This window comes from Doryrhamphus excisus, chromosome 1, assembly GCF_030265055.1.
Source record: "Doryrhamphus excisus isolate RoL2022-K1 chromosome 1, RoL_Dexc_1.0, whole genome shotgun sequence".
NCBI classification, from domain to species: Eukaryota; Metazoa; Chordata; class Actinopteri; order Syngnathiformes; family Syngnathidae; genus Doryrhamphus; species Doryrhamphus excisus.
The window spans coordinates 25,778,777-25,795,605 of record NC_080466.1 but is presented as its reverse complement, the minus strand read 5'-3'; the positions used below and the strand labels follow the sequence as shown (position 1 = coordinate 25,795,605).

The window sequence follows — 16,829 nt, the reverse complement described above, 5'->3', positions numbered from 1 at the left end:
GCGTTGGGCGTGATGATGTGTAGAAGAAGAACAAGAGCTGGACTCCCAGCGGAGGCTGAGCCGCTTGGACTCAGTCAGCTGTGACTGACAGGCTCTTTATCTGCGAGCGTGTAACACGACGCCGCTTCCTGTCTCCGGGACCACCGCAGCCGGGGGGCTCGTGGGGTGGCAGGGGGACACATAGCCGGGTCTGCCTTGGGGGGGCAGCTCCATATCGTTTTCACTCGGCGGAGCGAGGCCGGGCCAGCTGACGTGCAGAGACACGTCGGAGGGTTCTGACAGCGTGGAGGCGGGATGAATGGTGACAGCGTTAGTCAGCGTGAGTCATGAGGTGAAACTAGCTTCAACTAGCGCATTGTCATGAAGACACGTGGCCCCGCCCACAATCCTAAAGAGTGACAAGTCCCCACCGCAACGTGAGTCACCGCAGCATCCACCGATCCGCCGACCAGACGAGCACCGACAGGCCGAGAACGGTGAAAGTGTGGAAAGAGAATGTCGAGGAAACGCTGCCTGCTGCCAAGCGGCCTCCGCCAGCCAGCACTCGTTTAACTAATTAGTGAGCTCGTTTATCTCATTAGGCTCTGATTGATCTGCCAGCTGATGGACTGGAAGGCCAGCGCCCGGCGCGAGCCTGTCGTACGTCAGCCGGAGCGGCCTAATCGATGTAAACAACACGGGCGAGAGGTTAAGTGTTACGTAAACTCGTTATCTGACGCCCATCGTCAGCAGAAGGTCAACCTCTCCGCCACTGGCACAGTCACAACACATTAGCGGCTTTGACGCCGCCGCCGAGCCGCGAAGCCGCAAAGCTTTGCTTTGTTTCTTCCTTTAGTGTTGTTGTGTGCGGCCATTCGTACCACCTCCTTCTCTTCAGAGCGCACACTGCCAATTGCACAAACTGCCGCTCTGCACTCATTTATTCCGGCAACAATGCTCCACTTACGTACAACGTGACACGCATGTTAACCAGGCTAAAGCGACAAGAACTTCCTTTTCGAGGAAAAATAATTTAGTTGCATAAATGTGAAAATATAAAAAAATAAATATGAAAAACAAAACAACAAATAAAGTTGTAATTTTTGGAAAATATGGTTGTAGAAAGGGTTCTAATGTTATAAGAATAAAGTCAAAATATTATGTCAATAAAGTCATCATTTTAAGAAGAAAATTTACAACAAGAAATAGTTGGAAAATTACAAAAAACAGCTATAATTTCCGAGAATAAAGTCAAAATATTAAGTGGAAAAAAGCTGTATTCTAAAAGAGAAACATTTCATGAAAATAAAGTCATAAAATGATGAGGAATAATGATGTTATTTTAGTAGCGTATAGTTGAAATATTTAAAGAAATATATGTTTTTTTTTAAGTTATATTATTATATTATAATAATATTATTAAAAACAAACAAAACAAAAGAATAAAGTTGAAATTTGGTGGAAAATTATGTTAGCAAAGAAGTCCTAATATTATAGGAATAAAGTCCAAATATTATGGCAATAAAGTCCAGGCTGCTGATGCAAATGAGACAATGACGTCCCGTAGCACCCACCCGGCCCTCAGACACTTGCTGCCGTCTTGTGGGAACCAACGCGGTGTGACTTTTGTCAACACTTCATGGAGGCCTGCAGTTTCCACATGAACATTTTTGTGAGAAGAAACTCTGTGTGCTTTAATTGATTGTTCTCAGCAAAGCGCTTCAATCAAGCCAAGTCTTGGGCTTTGTGAGCAATTGGAGGTGAAATAAAGTTCTGGTCAGCTGCTGAGTCACTCCAAGCTTCCAAGCAATAAAGCCGCAAAAAAAACAAAGTTGTTTACCATCAGAATTTGGGATCCAGAAAGCTGGAAAATGTCTGCAGTGTGTCGGGAAGCCACGTTAAAGCCATGTGGGAATGCTGCTTTCATTCCGGAGGGGAAAACCCACACCTGAGAGCTCCTGGCAGGACCAGGACCAGGACCTGGACTAGACCCCGGACCACCTGGTGCGTTCCAGATCTGACTTCCTGCTGGACGTTCAGCTTGGCCGTGACGCAACAGCTCTGAGAGGCTAAAGTGTGTCCAGAGAAAATCCCGTCCCTGGTCTCTCTCTGCATTACAAGAGCAACACTGGCCATCAAATATGCATCCAATTATATAAGAGGGGCTCTTATGTAACACTACAGCGTGTCCCCGTCTCCACCCCACACACTCTTCATGAAGCCATCTTGGCCAGGAGAGCTAAATATAACTTCTCCTCGGGAGGATGGAGGACAGGATGGCGGTGGGACCGGAATCAGGGGATGAAGGAGGAAAGATGGATGGAGAAAGATGAAGGAAAAGAACAGTGTATGGGGAAGAGGAGCTTGAGGTTTCTGAAGAGAGAGGAGATCTGAGGACAGGCCAGAGGTGACGATGGGTGAAAAGTTGGAGGAGAAGATGAAGGGGCGGAGAAAGGAGAGGATGGAGACAATGGTGAGGCTATGAAGGAGAAAAGAACACGAGATGACGATGAGGAGATAGACCAGAGGAGATGGATGGGAGGTCAGAGGAGGGATGAAAATGAAGGGGGAGGATGCAGAGATGAAGGAGGAGTTGGATGGAAAGGATGAAGGTGATGAAGGTTTCTATCTAATCTATTTAAGAAATGGATTCCATTAATGCGGACATCATCAGGCCCAACGTGAGAACAAACACAAAGAGGAGATAATCAATAATCGAAGGTCAATCCAGTAGTGGTTGACTTCTTAGTGTGTGAAAGTTCATGTCAACATCTGTGAAGGCGTCAGAGGTTCTTCTTTTCCCACCATCTTTCACTACACAAACAACGACACACACACACACACACACAAAACCCCGCACACACGCAGACAGACACTGACACACACACAAAAGAAAATAAAAGTGGACCTCTGTGACTTTAGGGAGCACCACAAACCAAACAGGAAACCTTTAAGTGCCTGAGGTGGTCCTGCCTGACGATGGAGATAAGTGCTATGTTTGTTGACGTTCTCGCTCGCTCAGAAAACCTTCTCGTGCCACCGCCGGCCAGCAGGGGGCGGCCGCTAAATCCACTCCAGTGCTGCGGGTGGCAGTCATGCACACCCAGACAACCCACATAGTCTGTGGATGGGATGTCTACTAAAAGGTCACCAAGCAAATCCCGAGGGGAACTCCAGAATCTTCCAGAACCTTCCAGGTGGTCAACATTGAAAAGGTCCTGCTGCTCTACCCTTAAAGGCCCTTTAAACGCCGATAATCAATACTATTCTAAAGTCCCAACTCGAACAAAAGAAGCATCCAGAGCTTCACTTTCATCCAAAACTTCCCAACTGAGAAAGGAACATCTCCAAACACCCTTCAAAAAAAGACTCATTTGAATATATTTGCATAGATATTTTAAGCTCTCCGCTTACTTGGTTTGATATCCTCTGGGAATTAGATCGATGTAGGACACAACATGACACACACACACACACACAGGTATGATGAAACGCCCGAATAAATGACTTGAATGTGTCCTCACGTGCTGTCACCGCCTTGAGAAGGAAAGACAAAGAGAGACCTCTCGCTGTCAGCACACAGAAGAAAGGAGGATTTTTCTTCTTTTTTTTTTGCTTTTAGGATGAAGGATGCATGGAGAAAAATGAGGCAAAGGAGACAAGGGAAGGAAATGGGAAGAGGTGAAGAGGACAAGAAGATGTCGGGTGCTGAAGAACTTTAAGGCTAACCAAGGGGCGTTCAAAGTGCCGCTCGGGGGCCGTTTGCAACCAGTGGCGGTAAAAATAGAATTTAACAACTTCATTCATTCATTTTCTACCACTTATCCTCACGAGGGTCACGGGGGTGCTGGAGCCTATCCCAGCTGTCTTCGGGCGAGAGCTGGTCTGGACTGGTGGCCAGTCAATCACAGGGCACATATAGACATGTGGGAATGTGGGAGGAAACCGGAGTACCCGGAGAAAACCCACGCATGCACGGGGAGAACATGCAAACTCCACACAGAGATGGTGAGATTGAATCCGGGTCTCCAAGCTGTGAGATCAGCACGCTAACCACACGACCGCCGTGCAGCCCAATTTAACAACTTAAAAAAAAAAAAAAAAAGAAAAACAGGAAAAATGAGCAGTTTTACAAAAATAAAGTCCAAATATTACAAAAAGGAAGTTCTATCAAGGAAGAGTCTGGGCCACAAGAAAAAATTAAAGAAAAAAATATTAGTATATTAGTATAAAAAAATTAGAGTATTTTCATTGGTACATTTAGCTTCCAAGCTAAGTGTGACGTTACACAACAAGGCCCAAATTATTAGTTTCGATGTCGCTGTGATTGGAATTGTCGCCGAGTACGTCGACTTGCCAGAGTGAAGCACGGCCATCAAAGTGGCAAAGTTGCATCCTTTTTATTTTTCATAATAAAAGTTCGGACACCCCTGTGCTAGCCGCCAACCGCTAACCGCACCGTTTGATCAGGTGTGTCCACAGTTTATTCCAAGCGCTCCCTTCCTTTCCGCCGTCCTTCCACTTCCCATGTATCATCCATCATTAAAAACTATCTGCGGGAGCGCAGGTGACGATGACGACGGTACCCACACTCCATCCACAGCGATCTGCGCGGATAATGATGTAGCGCTTTGGTCTTATTTTCAAACGCAAACGTTGACACGCTAGCCATGCTAGCTTCTTAGCAACTAATACCCAGCCTAGTGCTAGCGTGGAGCTTATCTTGTCTTAATGCCACGCATATGGAGTTAGCGCTGATGGCTAGCTAGCGGCGGCTAATCCTAGCTGCTACAGTAAAAGCCCAATCCCTTTCCCCCCCAAAAAATATGTCAGCGGCATGAGATTAAGATTAGCCGAGGAGAGGAAGGTGGAATTCAGTGGAATTTAGATGCTAGCAAAGAAATCTCATGGCAGAAGACGAAGACGTAAGCAAAGACATGCCAAGATGACGCGTCGTGTTCCACATCGTTTATGCACCTGCTGGTGACTCTCCTTCCAGCATCTCCACTTCCTGTGTGAGGACAGGAAATGATGTTGTGAAAATGACAGCTTTGCTCTCCAAATTGACTGCTCTCCATCTCTAAATAACAGCCTTCATCCCGGCCCTCCTCTTCCTCCTCCTCAGTTCAGCTCAACGCCGTCCTTCCTCTCGCCCTCCTCTTCCTCCCGTCTGGGGCAGGAAGCCAGCGAGCGGCGCGACAGGGGCCGGCCACCTGTTCCTCGCCGACGGGGGAGACTGAGACCGTGACGGAGATGAAGGAGGCAAGGTGACGAGGAGGCAGTGGAAAGAGGACAAAAAGGTGAGAAGGGTGTAGGATGCAAGGAAGCAGCAGAATGAAAGAGGAGTGAATGACAGCAAAGGAACGGAGAAAAAAAACAAGTTCCTCATGGTACATTTCCTCCTTTAGGTCAGAACATGAGGCGCTTTTGGCCTGTCAGTCACTCTTCAGGGCATCCTGATTGCTCCTGCTGTCCACAGAAAGAGCATAAAGCATGAAGATGGTGGAGGAGGAAGGAAACAGGCGAGGGCTGCTGGTCGACAAGCGAGGACGGAGGAGGAATAATTAACATCCTTCCTCCCCTCCTCTCGACCTTGTCCTCCCGCCATTCATCGGCCCGTCTCTCTCCGCCCACAAGATATCCTCTCTGCGGCATCTGTGTTAGCAGCGGCTGGCGGCTACGAGCGACGCCCCCACTTGACCACAGAGCGGCCCGGGGGGTAGGGGGGGGGCCCTGGCAGCGCCTCCGAAAAGGTCAAAAGTATCAGCGAAGACAAACACTGACGGAGGATCAAACAAAGAGCTTTGTCAAACAAGACCTGCCGCCTTTCATTCTGCGTCATGTGACTTTTCACATGACTGCCAGCCCCACAGGGATTGCAAAGCAGGAAACATCCAAAGGCAAACACGCCCCCTCCGACGGAAAATTCCAACATCGTTTCAATGGACTTTTTCTACCTACGTGTAAATCATTTAGTACATTATTTACAAAAGGGCTCACTCCGTTCATGCTGTTCTTCTATGGAACAAAGGAGCCAAGAGTGAACAGACTGAACCCTCTTCCTTCCTGTTTGGAGGAGCGACAGACAAAATAATCAAGTTCATTTTCAGTTATTGTGTGATGAATAAATGTATTTATGTATTCATGGTCCATGTAGCGACTATAGCATAATTCAGCCGGAGGAATGTGACCTCAAATACGGCCTGTGTGGCTGCAGTTTGACTCTGGAACGGATCATTCTAACAATCCTATATACTGACATGATTTTCCCCTCGGGAAAAGTTCCCAAACTGATGTTGACCAGCGTCCTGGATTGTGTTCAAGCACTGAGATTTCCCGATAGAGACATTTTCCACAAGGCTAGGTGGCTAACGCTCGCTTGTTTGCATAAAGCACACATTCAAATTGTCTGTTCATGTGTCAAATATATCTCAACAAGCTGTTCCGGGATGTTCACACTTCCCGTATATGAGGCTGTCCATGCACAAAGGAGACACACACACACACACACACACACACTAGCACACACCTGGCGCTAACATGCATTAAACATGCATGGGCAGTGTAAATATGGAGTCACACATTCAACCACTTGGACACAGCATTTCACACTTGCGCTCGCTCACACTCAAATATATGCACACAAACACACACACACACACACACGCACACGCACGCAGGGCCGTGTAGGAAGTGTGCAAGCTGCAGAAGCAACAAAGCTGTCATTTGCATGCTGAACGACACGGAAGTGATAGGTTCCGTGTCGCACTAAAGCATACACACAAGTTTTCATGTGATTTGAATGCGCAAACAAAGCGTTCGGTGGGCACCAGGCTGCGTGGAGGAAACGGGAAGCGGAAAAATTGCAGTCGTCCGGGCAACAGTCGTGTGCCATGCTACTATTCAAATGTGTTATCTCATTGGAGAGCTCACATACACACACACACACACACAAAGTGTACGTGGAAAAAAAAAAAAACCTTCCTCTCTGTGTAATTCTGTCAAGAACACAGCTTGCATCCGTTAGCGAGCTGGCATCACCATGGCAACAAAATATACACTTCATCTTCACCTCGTGCCTTATTCTACCCACTTTCTTTATTTAATCAGACTATTGTGTGTGTGTGTGTGTGTGTGTGTGTGTGTTTCACTCACTTCCTGAATACCTCAGCCAATCAGGGAGTTTGGATAAATGTGGTCACTTAACTGCTTTTTTTTCTTGCATGTACCAACTCTGTGGTTACCATGGCGCCCCCATCCAGATCCTCTCCTGCATGTCTTCATGCGTTCCGTACTTTTTCACCTTCTTTGGTGCAAGGTGGCCCATCGCTTTTTGTTCATTTCACTGCGGACTCTTGCTGCGTCTCAGTTGGTGCACTTATGTACTAACACTTAGTCTTTTGAGTGCAGAAGCGCCTTCACGCTGACGAGTATACACGGCAGGATTCAGTACACGGTCAGTGTTCAGTCCACAGATGCTGAAGGTGGAGGGCCCAAGTTGAAATAATGGAAATAAAATTATGTATTTTTAAAAATAGCCCAGTGGAAAGCTCTGTTAGCGTGTTTTCAGTTCATGTTGGAAATTTATGCTTAAATATTGCGTATTTTGCATATATTCTCCAGCTGGCGTACAAAATATGGGGGCTGCCTTGTCATGTAATTAATACACTGTATGAGTCCAGCTGTGCCATTAATAACGTCCACATTAGCAGCCTATTAACTTAGCTACTACATGAAGTTCTTTGCTAAGTAACACAATTATACCACAAGTCTCTGCTTTTCTTTCCTTCACGGCTGCAAAAGAAGCCACAGTGGAGCCAAAGAAAGCTGCAAGAGCCAGCATTTTGATAAAGAAGGTCTTGCTGCCACGTCAGCGTCTTTGTCAACAATCACACCTTCACACCATTTATCCTTTCATTCATTATTTACTCTACATGCTTTTCAAAGTAAAAAAAATCGCTTCACAATGACGTCAACCCATTATTAGCCATATTCCACACTGGTGGTGGTAAACTACATCTGTAGACACAGCTGCCCTGGGGTAGTCTGGCCTCTCACCACCACCACCAAACATGAATTCACATTCAGAAGAATGTGTGGGCAGCACTCGGGGCAAGGTGGCGCCCAGGGGCACAACAACGGGGACTGGGTGGATGGAAAGAGTCTTAATATTTAAGCCATAATATCATGAAAACAACCAAAACATATCCAAAATCGGTGAGAATTTAGCATAAAAAGGAGAGAAAAAGGTGAACATTGTGATGGTCATTTCCGCTAATTGTACAACGACAGTAAAGGATTTGGGACAGCATCACATGATCGTTATTACACAAGTACACCGCGTACAGGGTATACTTATTGAAGTGCGCCAAATGAAGTACTATGTTAGAGACCCAGCATATCTCTACTGCCATCCTCTTGATGTGTCAGTCACATGTCACATGACAAAGTCGTCAATCATTCCAATGCAAGCACACAGGACAACCTCAAGCTCAAAGTTGATCCCAGTTGTCTTTGCACGGATCGCCTGTCAATCACAGCTAGCTAGGCACGACATGCAACCGACACATCACACACACACAAATACACACACATAGACACACATAGTATTACCTGGTGGTGGTCCTGTGGTCCAGCCCAGTAAACCCACAAAGTGGTTGCTAGCACCTGGGGGGGGGCAGAGGGAACATCATGAGGATGGACTTTAGCAGACATATTTATACTGTACTGTATTGTACTGTACTGTAGAGTGGGGGGGTGCAAGTACGGGACAAAGAGATGTACAGTATACTGCAGTGTTGACAACTGAGGTTTTTCTGTGTTTTGCTAGCTGAGAATTAGACAGTGAATTTGATGTGGAGTATTTTTACTTCCTGCATGGTGACATTCTGATCCTGCCCTCACGCTTCTAAAAAAACGTTATCTTCATCTTCCTCACGCGCCTGACAAACACGAACAAACAAAGACGACACATCCCGTCAGTTTCATGTTGCTTTTTGTCGTTTTGTCTCCTTCTTCGGGTGCGTCTTAAACCCGCTGGGCTTTCTCGTCAGCGCTCGCCGTCGCTTTTAATCTCCTGGTACTTTTAAAGCCGGGCGTTATCATCGCTGCAAATATGCAGATAAGTCACCGTAAGGGGGAAACATCACGGGGTGGCCCCCTAAAACCTCAAATGTTGGAGTACAAACATTAGAAAGAGCCGGTGTACCTAATGCTGTGTCCAGTGAGCGCATGAGGACATTGGGAGCAGACATGCTGCGTAGGCAATAATGCATGAAGAGTTGAACTCCAAGCTGGTGAGAAAGTAGGCCAGTTTGGGGAACGCTGCCTCTGCCCCCCCAGCATTTATTTAAACACAACAAGGTGTCATGGGACCAGTTATAAATAGATCGTCTGCGCATATTAAGACTTTCTTTTTTCATTTTTAGCGCCTGTAAAGAGTCTTTGTGGCGCTTCGGACTGCCAGCAACGTCCGACGGACAAAGACGACCACTTCAGGAAGATCTCGAACAAGGATGTCTAAAGTGCGGCACGGGGGCCGTTTGAAGGCCGCGGCTTGTTTGTTATTGTACCCCTACACAATGTAAATATAAAATTCAACAAGAAAAAGGGCGGCACGGCGGTGTAGTGGTTAGCGTGCAGACCTCACAGGTAGGAGACCAGGGTTCAATTCCACCCTCGGCCATCTCTGTGTGGAGTTTGCATGTTCTCCCCGTGCATGCGTGAGTTTTCTCCGAGTACTCCGGTTTCCTCCCACATTCCAAAAACATGCTAGGTTAACTGGCCACTCCAAATTCTCCATAGGTATGAATGTGAGTGTGAATGGTTGTTTGTCTATATGTGTGATTGACTGGCCACCAGTCCAGGGTGTACCCCGCCTCACACCCAAAGACAGCTGGGATAGGCTCCAGCACCCCCTCCGACCCTTGTGAGGAAAAGCGGTAGAAAATGAATGAATGAACAAGAAAAAGCTAAAACTCTCGGTAACAACAACACTGGTAGTAATATTTGTTTACGTTTATATCAATTGCTTCTCAAATAGGCGGGGCGTGAGAGGCAGGGAGTACGTTCACTGTTACTGCAGACCTGCCAACGTGTACAAATTTATCAAACTCTTGAATACGCTTGTATGCAGCAACTAGTCATCCATCTATTTCCTGTACCGCTGATCCTAGCCTATCCCGGCTGACTTCGGGCGAGAGGCGGGGCACACCCTGGACTGGTGGCCAGCCAATGGCAGGGCACATATACACAAACAACACCTTCATTTCCGCCTCTTGACAGTTATATGAGTTTGTGTTACTTTCCATCATAGCTTATTCTGTGGCCCAATTGGTGCCCTTGCATCCCTACACTTAGTAAGTACGATGAGAAGTACAATACATCCCCACACTGTTTTTTCCCCCGACAAATATAGGTCATTTTTCTCACATAAAAAACATCTCATCAAGGATGAGTGGTAAAAATGTATGAATATGTGCTAATACGAGTCAAACGTACTGCAGACATGAACCACTGTTAAAGTATTATTAAAGGTTTATGTCTTTATGCTTCACTGATAATGTTTTTTGGAGATGTGGTACTTTGTTCAAGGTACAATAAGATATGTCTTTATTAGTCCCACCAGGGGAAATTCCAAAAAAGACAACAATTCTTCTACAATGGAATAATTACAACAGCCACTTTTACGGCAAATGAAATTGGCCGAAATTGGAGGAGAACATCAACATCAAGGTAATGAGTGTTTGCCCCAAATAGTCACCATTTTGGCTACGTTCAGAAGGCGAGGGACTACTGAACAAAAATTCTGCCTTATTTGAATCAGGGAATAAACACATTGGTAATGAGTGTTGATGGAGGAACAAAGATGGCAGATATTTTATGGGGCGATCCAAATGTTGGCGATTAAAGAGGAGTGAAGTGTACTTATTGAAGTGTACTGACGGAAGTATTCCATTGAGCCTTTGCCTTTGGTCCTCCTCCCTCCTACGGTGATGCTGTCCTCCACCGTCACGCCTCCTGGTCTCCTCATGCACTCGAGCATCTCATTGCTGTTTGTGTGCGTCTTAATAATTCAGCCCGCACGCAGCGGCTCGTTCTCAGGTTCCTCTTCAGCTCCCCGGCTGAGCTCGCTTACACGCAGGACAAGCTTTGCAGTCGTATTGACGGGCGGCGAGATGAGTTACACTCGGCCCATTGTGGCGCTCGGAACCGCTGCTCGGAAATTCTTTAGTCTCGCAAGGAGGCTCTCTTTGTGCCGCAGCATTGTGTTACTGCGCTGCGAGGTGCACGACTTTGTGTGCTCGGGCGCTCCACACAATGTGTCAGTCCACCTCTGAAAGCTAATGGATCATTTACACCGACCAGTACTTCATTAAGTACACAATCTGATCACATCCAATACAAGAACTGCATTAAACATCAGCCTTTACAACTAAATGCTAACTTCCTTAGCTTAGCGAAGATCATTCCAACATGGCCGTGGGCCGGTACCACCAGGACTTACAAACAGCAGAACGGGGCTATCAAACTCATGAATATTACTGGATATATACTGTGGCAAACTCGAGTCCCACAAGAGATGGTCAGAGCCACTTTTCATTGCTAGAAGGAAAAGGTTATCTAAGGTTATTTAGACAATAGACAATACAAGCTTGTCACGGAGTGGAATGAACAGACGGATCACGAGACGGAACTACAATCACTGCGCCAGTACTAATATGACAGCACACCGTGTAGCAGGTAAGCAAACACACACGGGCGACTACTACTACTACTACTACTACTACTACTACTACTACAGGGAATCCGACACAGCAACTATGTTAACTCTAAACATGCAACTCTGGCAACCTTTTACCAAACAAATGCTGCAAGGCATGCTGGGAAGCCGACAGCAGACAAGAAAGACTATGTTCTGAACTGCTATTAATAAAAACTGTTGTACTTTTTTGGAGTACTTGAAACCAGACGTTGGCAGTAAGTCTGTATTTTGGAAGTCTCAAGTTTTTAGTCTCACGTCTCGAGTCAAGTCTCAAGTCAAGACAAGTCATACGCTTGAAACATTCGTGTCCTTGCAAGTCATAAATCACAATTAAAACGCCATTTTAACAATGTCACAACATCTATTACATTTGACAAATGCAATTTCAATTGTTGGATTTTTTTCTCGCATAAAAAACATCTCATCAAGGATGAATGGATAAAAATGTATGAATATGTGCTAATACGAGTCAAATGTACAGCCGACATGAACCACTGTTAAAGTATTATTAAAGGTTTATGTCTTTATGCTTCACTGATAATGTTTTTTGGAGATGTGGTACTTTGTTCAAGGTACAATAAGATATGTCTTTATTAGTCCCACCAGGGGAAATTCCAACAAATGACAACAATTCTTCTACAATGGAATAATTACAACAGCCACTTTTACGGCAAATGAAATTGGCCGAAATTGGAGGAGAACATCAACATCAAGCTAACAGGGGTGTTCGCCCCAAATAGTCACCATCTTGGCTACGTAGCAGAAGGGGAGGGACTACCGAACAAAAATTGTATCAGTTGTACTTTTTTGGAGTACTTGAAACCAGACGTTGGCAGTAAGTCTGTATTTTGGAAGTCTCAAGTTTTTAGTCTCACGTCTCGAGTCAAGTCTCAAGTCAAGACAAGTCATGCGCTTGAAACGTTTGTGTCCTTGCAAGTCATAAATAACAGTTAAAACACCATTTTAACAATGTTACAACATCTATTACATTTGACAAATGCAATTTCAATTGTTGGATTTTTTTAAATATGTGACAAGACTTAGTCACAGAAAAGGAGTGAATTCAAGATTGAGTCAGCACAGGAATGTCATCCTCACATTGCTGGTTCTTCTCAACCCTGATTGGAGGTTAACAGATGCCTTGAATGAGGCAAAGGGAAAATATGTTGGAAATGACATCATAGTATTCATAATGACATACTGCAATAACAATCGCTTAGCTCAATACTTTTAATGAAAAATGCCAAGTCAAGTCCTGAGTCACTGATGTTAAAGTCCGAGTCATCATAATGGCGTGTGTGACTCAAGTCCAAGTTCCATGACTCGAGTCCACACCTCCGCTTGAAACCCTCCGACGGCCCCAAAGGAGGTTGAGGGTACGACCGCTGCTCCACACATGCTAGCAACATTTTCAGGTCAAAAACAGACATCGTCACAGCACCTGCCTGACGCCGGCTCAAACGCAGCAGATGGCTCGTGCGCTCTCTCCCACGTGCACGGCGCCAGCAGTGCCGTAATGGCTGCCTCCTTACGAGGCCATCAGCGACTTTTACTGAGAAGCAAGCCTTCATTTGTGGTTCTTCTGTTTTTGACTGGCTCCGCGTCCAAACCTCGCTTCCATTTTCGACACTCTTCATTGTTTGGCTTTACTGCGTCAACGCTCGTTAAAAAACGGTGGCGACACGCAGCACGTGCAGATGTGACTTACTTCGAAATCGTGCCTGCGAGATTTCTCATCGCATTGATCATTTTCTCTGGAAAAAAGTCCTTATCAGGGCTGGGCCATAAATCCTCCCCCGTGTTTGCAGAGTGAAATCATACAGCTATGCTATGTATATTTACACTCTTTCAACATACATTTGCACTTTTGTCACAAAGATATCGTCTATTTGTTTATCCTGCAGCTTGTTGGTGCTGGTACTTTTATTTTCACACAGTTGAATGACTCGTGAAGACGCACCGGACAGCTCAATTCTTCTATTCATTCATTTTCTACCGCTTATCCTCACCAGGGTCGTGGGGGTGCTGGAGCCTATCCCAGCTGTCTTCGGGCGAGAGAAGACAGACATCTGAAAACTCTGTGGGTGGGATTGAACTCGGGTCTCCTAGCTGTGACATCTGCATACCAACCACTCCACAGCTGTGCAGCCCCAATTCTTCTATTTATATTTTTAATTCTCTCACATTTTTGGACGCTAACTACATCCATATTTCTCAACTGATTCAAATCATTCCGACATCAAAATGTTAGCTCCTCCAGGAAATACCCACATCTTCTCCAATTCCACATTTTCCGCAACAACATTCCCATTGAAAATGAATGGACTATTCGGAAGAGTTCCACATTTCCAAAGCATTTCAACATGGAAACATTCACTTCCATACTACGGAACTTGTGGGGCTGCCAGGGTTCGAACCTGCGTCCCCAGATCTCCACTGATTGAGAGTTGGGCAGCGCTAGCCAAAAGGCTAAAATCCCTGGGTTAGCGACTCCTTATCCAGCGCGGGTTTGCTCTGCTGGCATCTGTTACATGTCATTCATCCATCCATTTTCTGTAGCGCTTGTCCTTACGAGGGGACGCTGGAGCCGATATCCGTTACATTCACACATCCTGAAAATTCCCAGTGTCCCCAAAGTCCGCATCTTCACTAAAACTACTGATGTGTACTTTTGAATGTATGTTGATTAGGTCGTGATTGTCATCCGCAGTGTCCTTCAGCGCCATGCTGCACACAGTAGGCATTGGCCATGACCTTTAACCTCTGACCCTCGCTGCACAGTCAGCGGTGGGGGGGGGGGGGGCATCACAAGATTATGACGCGCAGTCTGCAATACAAGAGGGAAGTAAGGCTGACGAGTGAGCCGTGTTGCGGCTTTAGAAGCTCCACGGAGGGACACACCGGTCGTGTGTCGGAGTCTCCCCGGCCGGGGCCCTCCTCTAGACGGCAACACGTCATGGAACATTCCCGGAACCAGCCAGCGCACCACCCACCATCGCTCGCTCTCTCTCATGCAGACACACACACAAACAGAGGAAACAAACGGTGCACATAAAGTCACAGCGTTTGTACGACGTGGTGGACACACTGACACGAATAAAGTGGATGCCGCTAGTTAGGTTGCACTAACAAGGAAGCAGCGGCGTGACATAATCACTTTCAACAAGCTCAAACTGACAGCAATAAGCCCACAAAGTGACCCGAATGACAGCAGGTGAACGAGCCCACGGAAGTGTAAGCGTGTGTCTGCGTGTGTTTGTGTGCGTGTAAGCGTGCGTGCGTGTCGCTGCTCAAGCCGCTCCCAGCATGAGGACTCACGGCTTGACTTCCAGCCGCAGCCCGCCGCCACCTCCATGTCTCCCGGCCTGGCAGCAGCCAGCTCGGCCGTGCAAATTCCTCAGGGTGTTACGCAACCCTGGTAATCTGCATGCAAGGCGACGCGTGCCCGGGGTATTCCCCAGCATCGCCGTGCCCTCGCCGGCTCCGAACACAAGACCGCGACCGCAAAGCAGCCGCCCCAGCACGGAGCCCTCCTCCCCGGCCGGCTCTTACCTGCCGTCCGCCGAATGACAACAAGCTTCCCCGATGACAGGAGATCCGATCCGGTTCCAGGAGAGTTTGACACCGCTCGGGTCGCCGGTCCGGATCCAGAGGACGGCGGCTGGGAATCCACGAAAGAGTTGCGAGCGAGACGGAGGGAAAAGTTGCGCGTAAAAATGGAAGGAATCCTTTCCGACCGGATTTCTGGTGCCGGAGCTCCTCCGCTGCAGTCGGCAGCACAGCGAATGTGAGCGTGTGTGTGTGTGAGGGTGAGATCCGGAGACACGCACACACACACACGCACGCACACGCACACGCACACGCACTCACACGGGGGGTTATTCCGAGCGACGCTTCCCAGAATAGAAGCAGCGAGGAGAGGCACTGAGAGATAGACAGTCAGTGTGCGTGTACGTGCGTGTGCGTGTGTGTATGTGTGTGTGTGTGTGTGTGTGTGTGTGTGACGTCGTCGGATCCCCCAGCGCGCAACCAGGGCAGAGGGAGGGGAGGAGAGGAGGAACACTGGCCGAGGTCGAAGCTCTGTCTGCCGGCTTAGAGAGAGCAGGATTCCCCGTCACCTCTGGAACGACCTGTCTGACTGACTGCACAGTTGCATGGCTGTCTGTCTGACTGACTGTTTCCTGTCCATGCTACACCATCTAATGGAACATTGCAGCCTTTGCTAAGATGTTCATTTTCAATTTATGACCGTATTATTTATTCCATCTTACTGAGGGCTGTTATGTTATGTTAATGTTAATATTTTGGTTAGCTACACACAAGGTCATGTGTCTGACTTCCTGTTCCTGTTCTCTATCTGAAGTCCAGAAACCTGCAAACGTCAAGTATCAAACTATAAGGAAAGTGCATCAGAACATTCCTATAGCTCATATCTCTTAAAGGGGTCTTCAAGGGGGTCCGGAGATGAGCCACTGGGGATTGCAAGTTCTACGAGGTGGGGGCTACCAGAAGTATGCAGTCTGGTATGTGGGGTGGAGGGCCTGCCCGTGTTTAAGGACCACGGCGGATGGAGCGTGGAGCAGGAGGGGCTCTGTTAGCGACTGTGGAGCATGGAGATCTATGGCAGACGTCACTTCATGCCGCTTTCTATTCAAGATAGATTTATATCATAATATGAACCCAATAAAAACATGAGAAAATGCCCAAGGACGGTAACATTGTCATTTTCCTCAGGGTACACGCTTTATAGGTTAGGTAGATGCTGTGTGTGTGTGTGTGTGTGTGTGTGTGTTAGTCCTGGCCAGCTATAAGTGGATTAAGGTCTGCTTTCGCCTATAAGAGGCTCATCAGTGCGTGACCTCGTCAGCGGTGATGCCGTGGCAACGGAGCACCATGGCGACCGCGGCCTGCAGCAGCCTGTGATGAGGTCATTTGCATATTTGCTTTCCCAACGCAGGAAGGTGCACGCACTCAAACACATGTACATATATGGAGAGGATGTAAAGTCCCCCCCAAAAACCATGCACTCTCAAAGAAAAGAAAACCTGAGCGTTGTTGCGCAACATGACAGCGGTTTTGCCCCCTT

At 47.1% G+C, this 16,829-nt stretch overlaps 1 protein-coding gene across 4 annotated transcripts in view; it reads right to left on the bottom strand.

Moving 5' to 3' along the window:
• Positions 1 to 15,656, bottom strand: part of hivep2a (HIVEP zinc finger 2a) — a 47,558-nt gene extending 31,902 nt beyond the window's left edge. For 2 of the 4 annotated variants that reach the window (XM_058067066.1, XM_058067058.1), the window contains exons 1-2: positions 15,296 to 15,656; positions 8,593 to 8,646 (exon numbers count right to left, since the gene is read on the bottom strand). The gene's annotated coding sequence lies outside the window, so the exon portion shown is untranslated. The remainder of the gene's footprint in view (positions 1 to 8,592; positions 8,647 to 15,295) is intronic. The other 2 variants (XM_058067081.1, XM_058067072.1) reach the window with 1 other exon arrangement.
• Between the last annotated feature and the right edge of the window lie 1,173 nt (positions 15,657 to 16,829).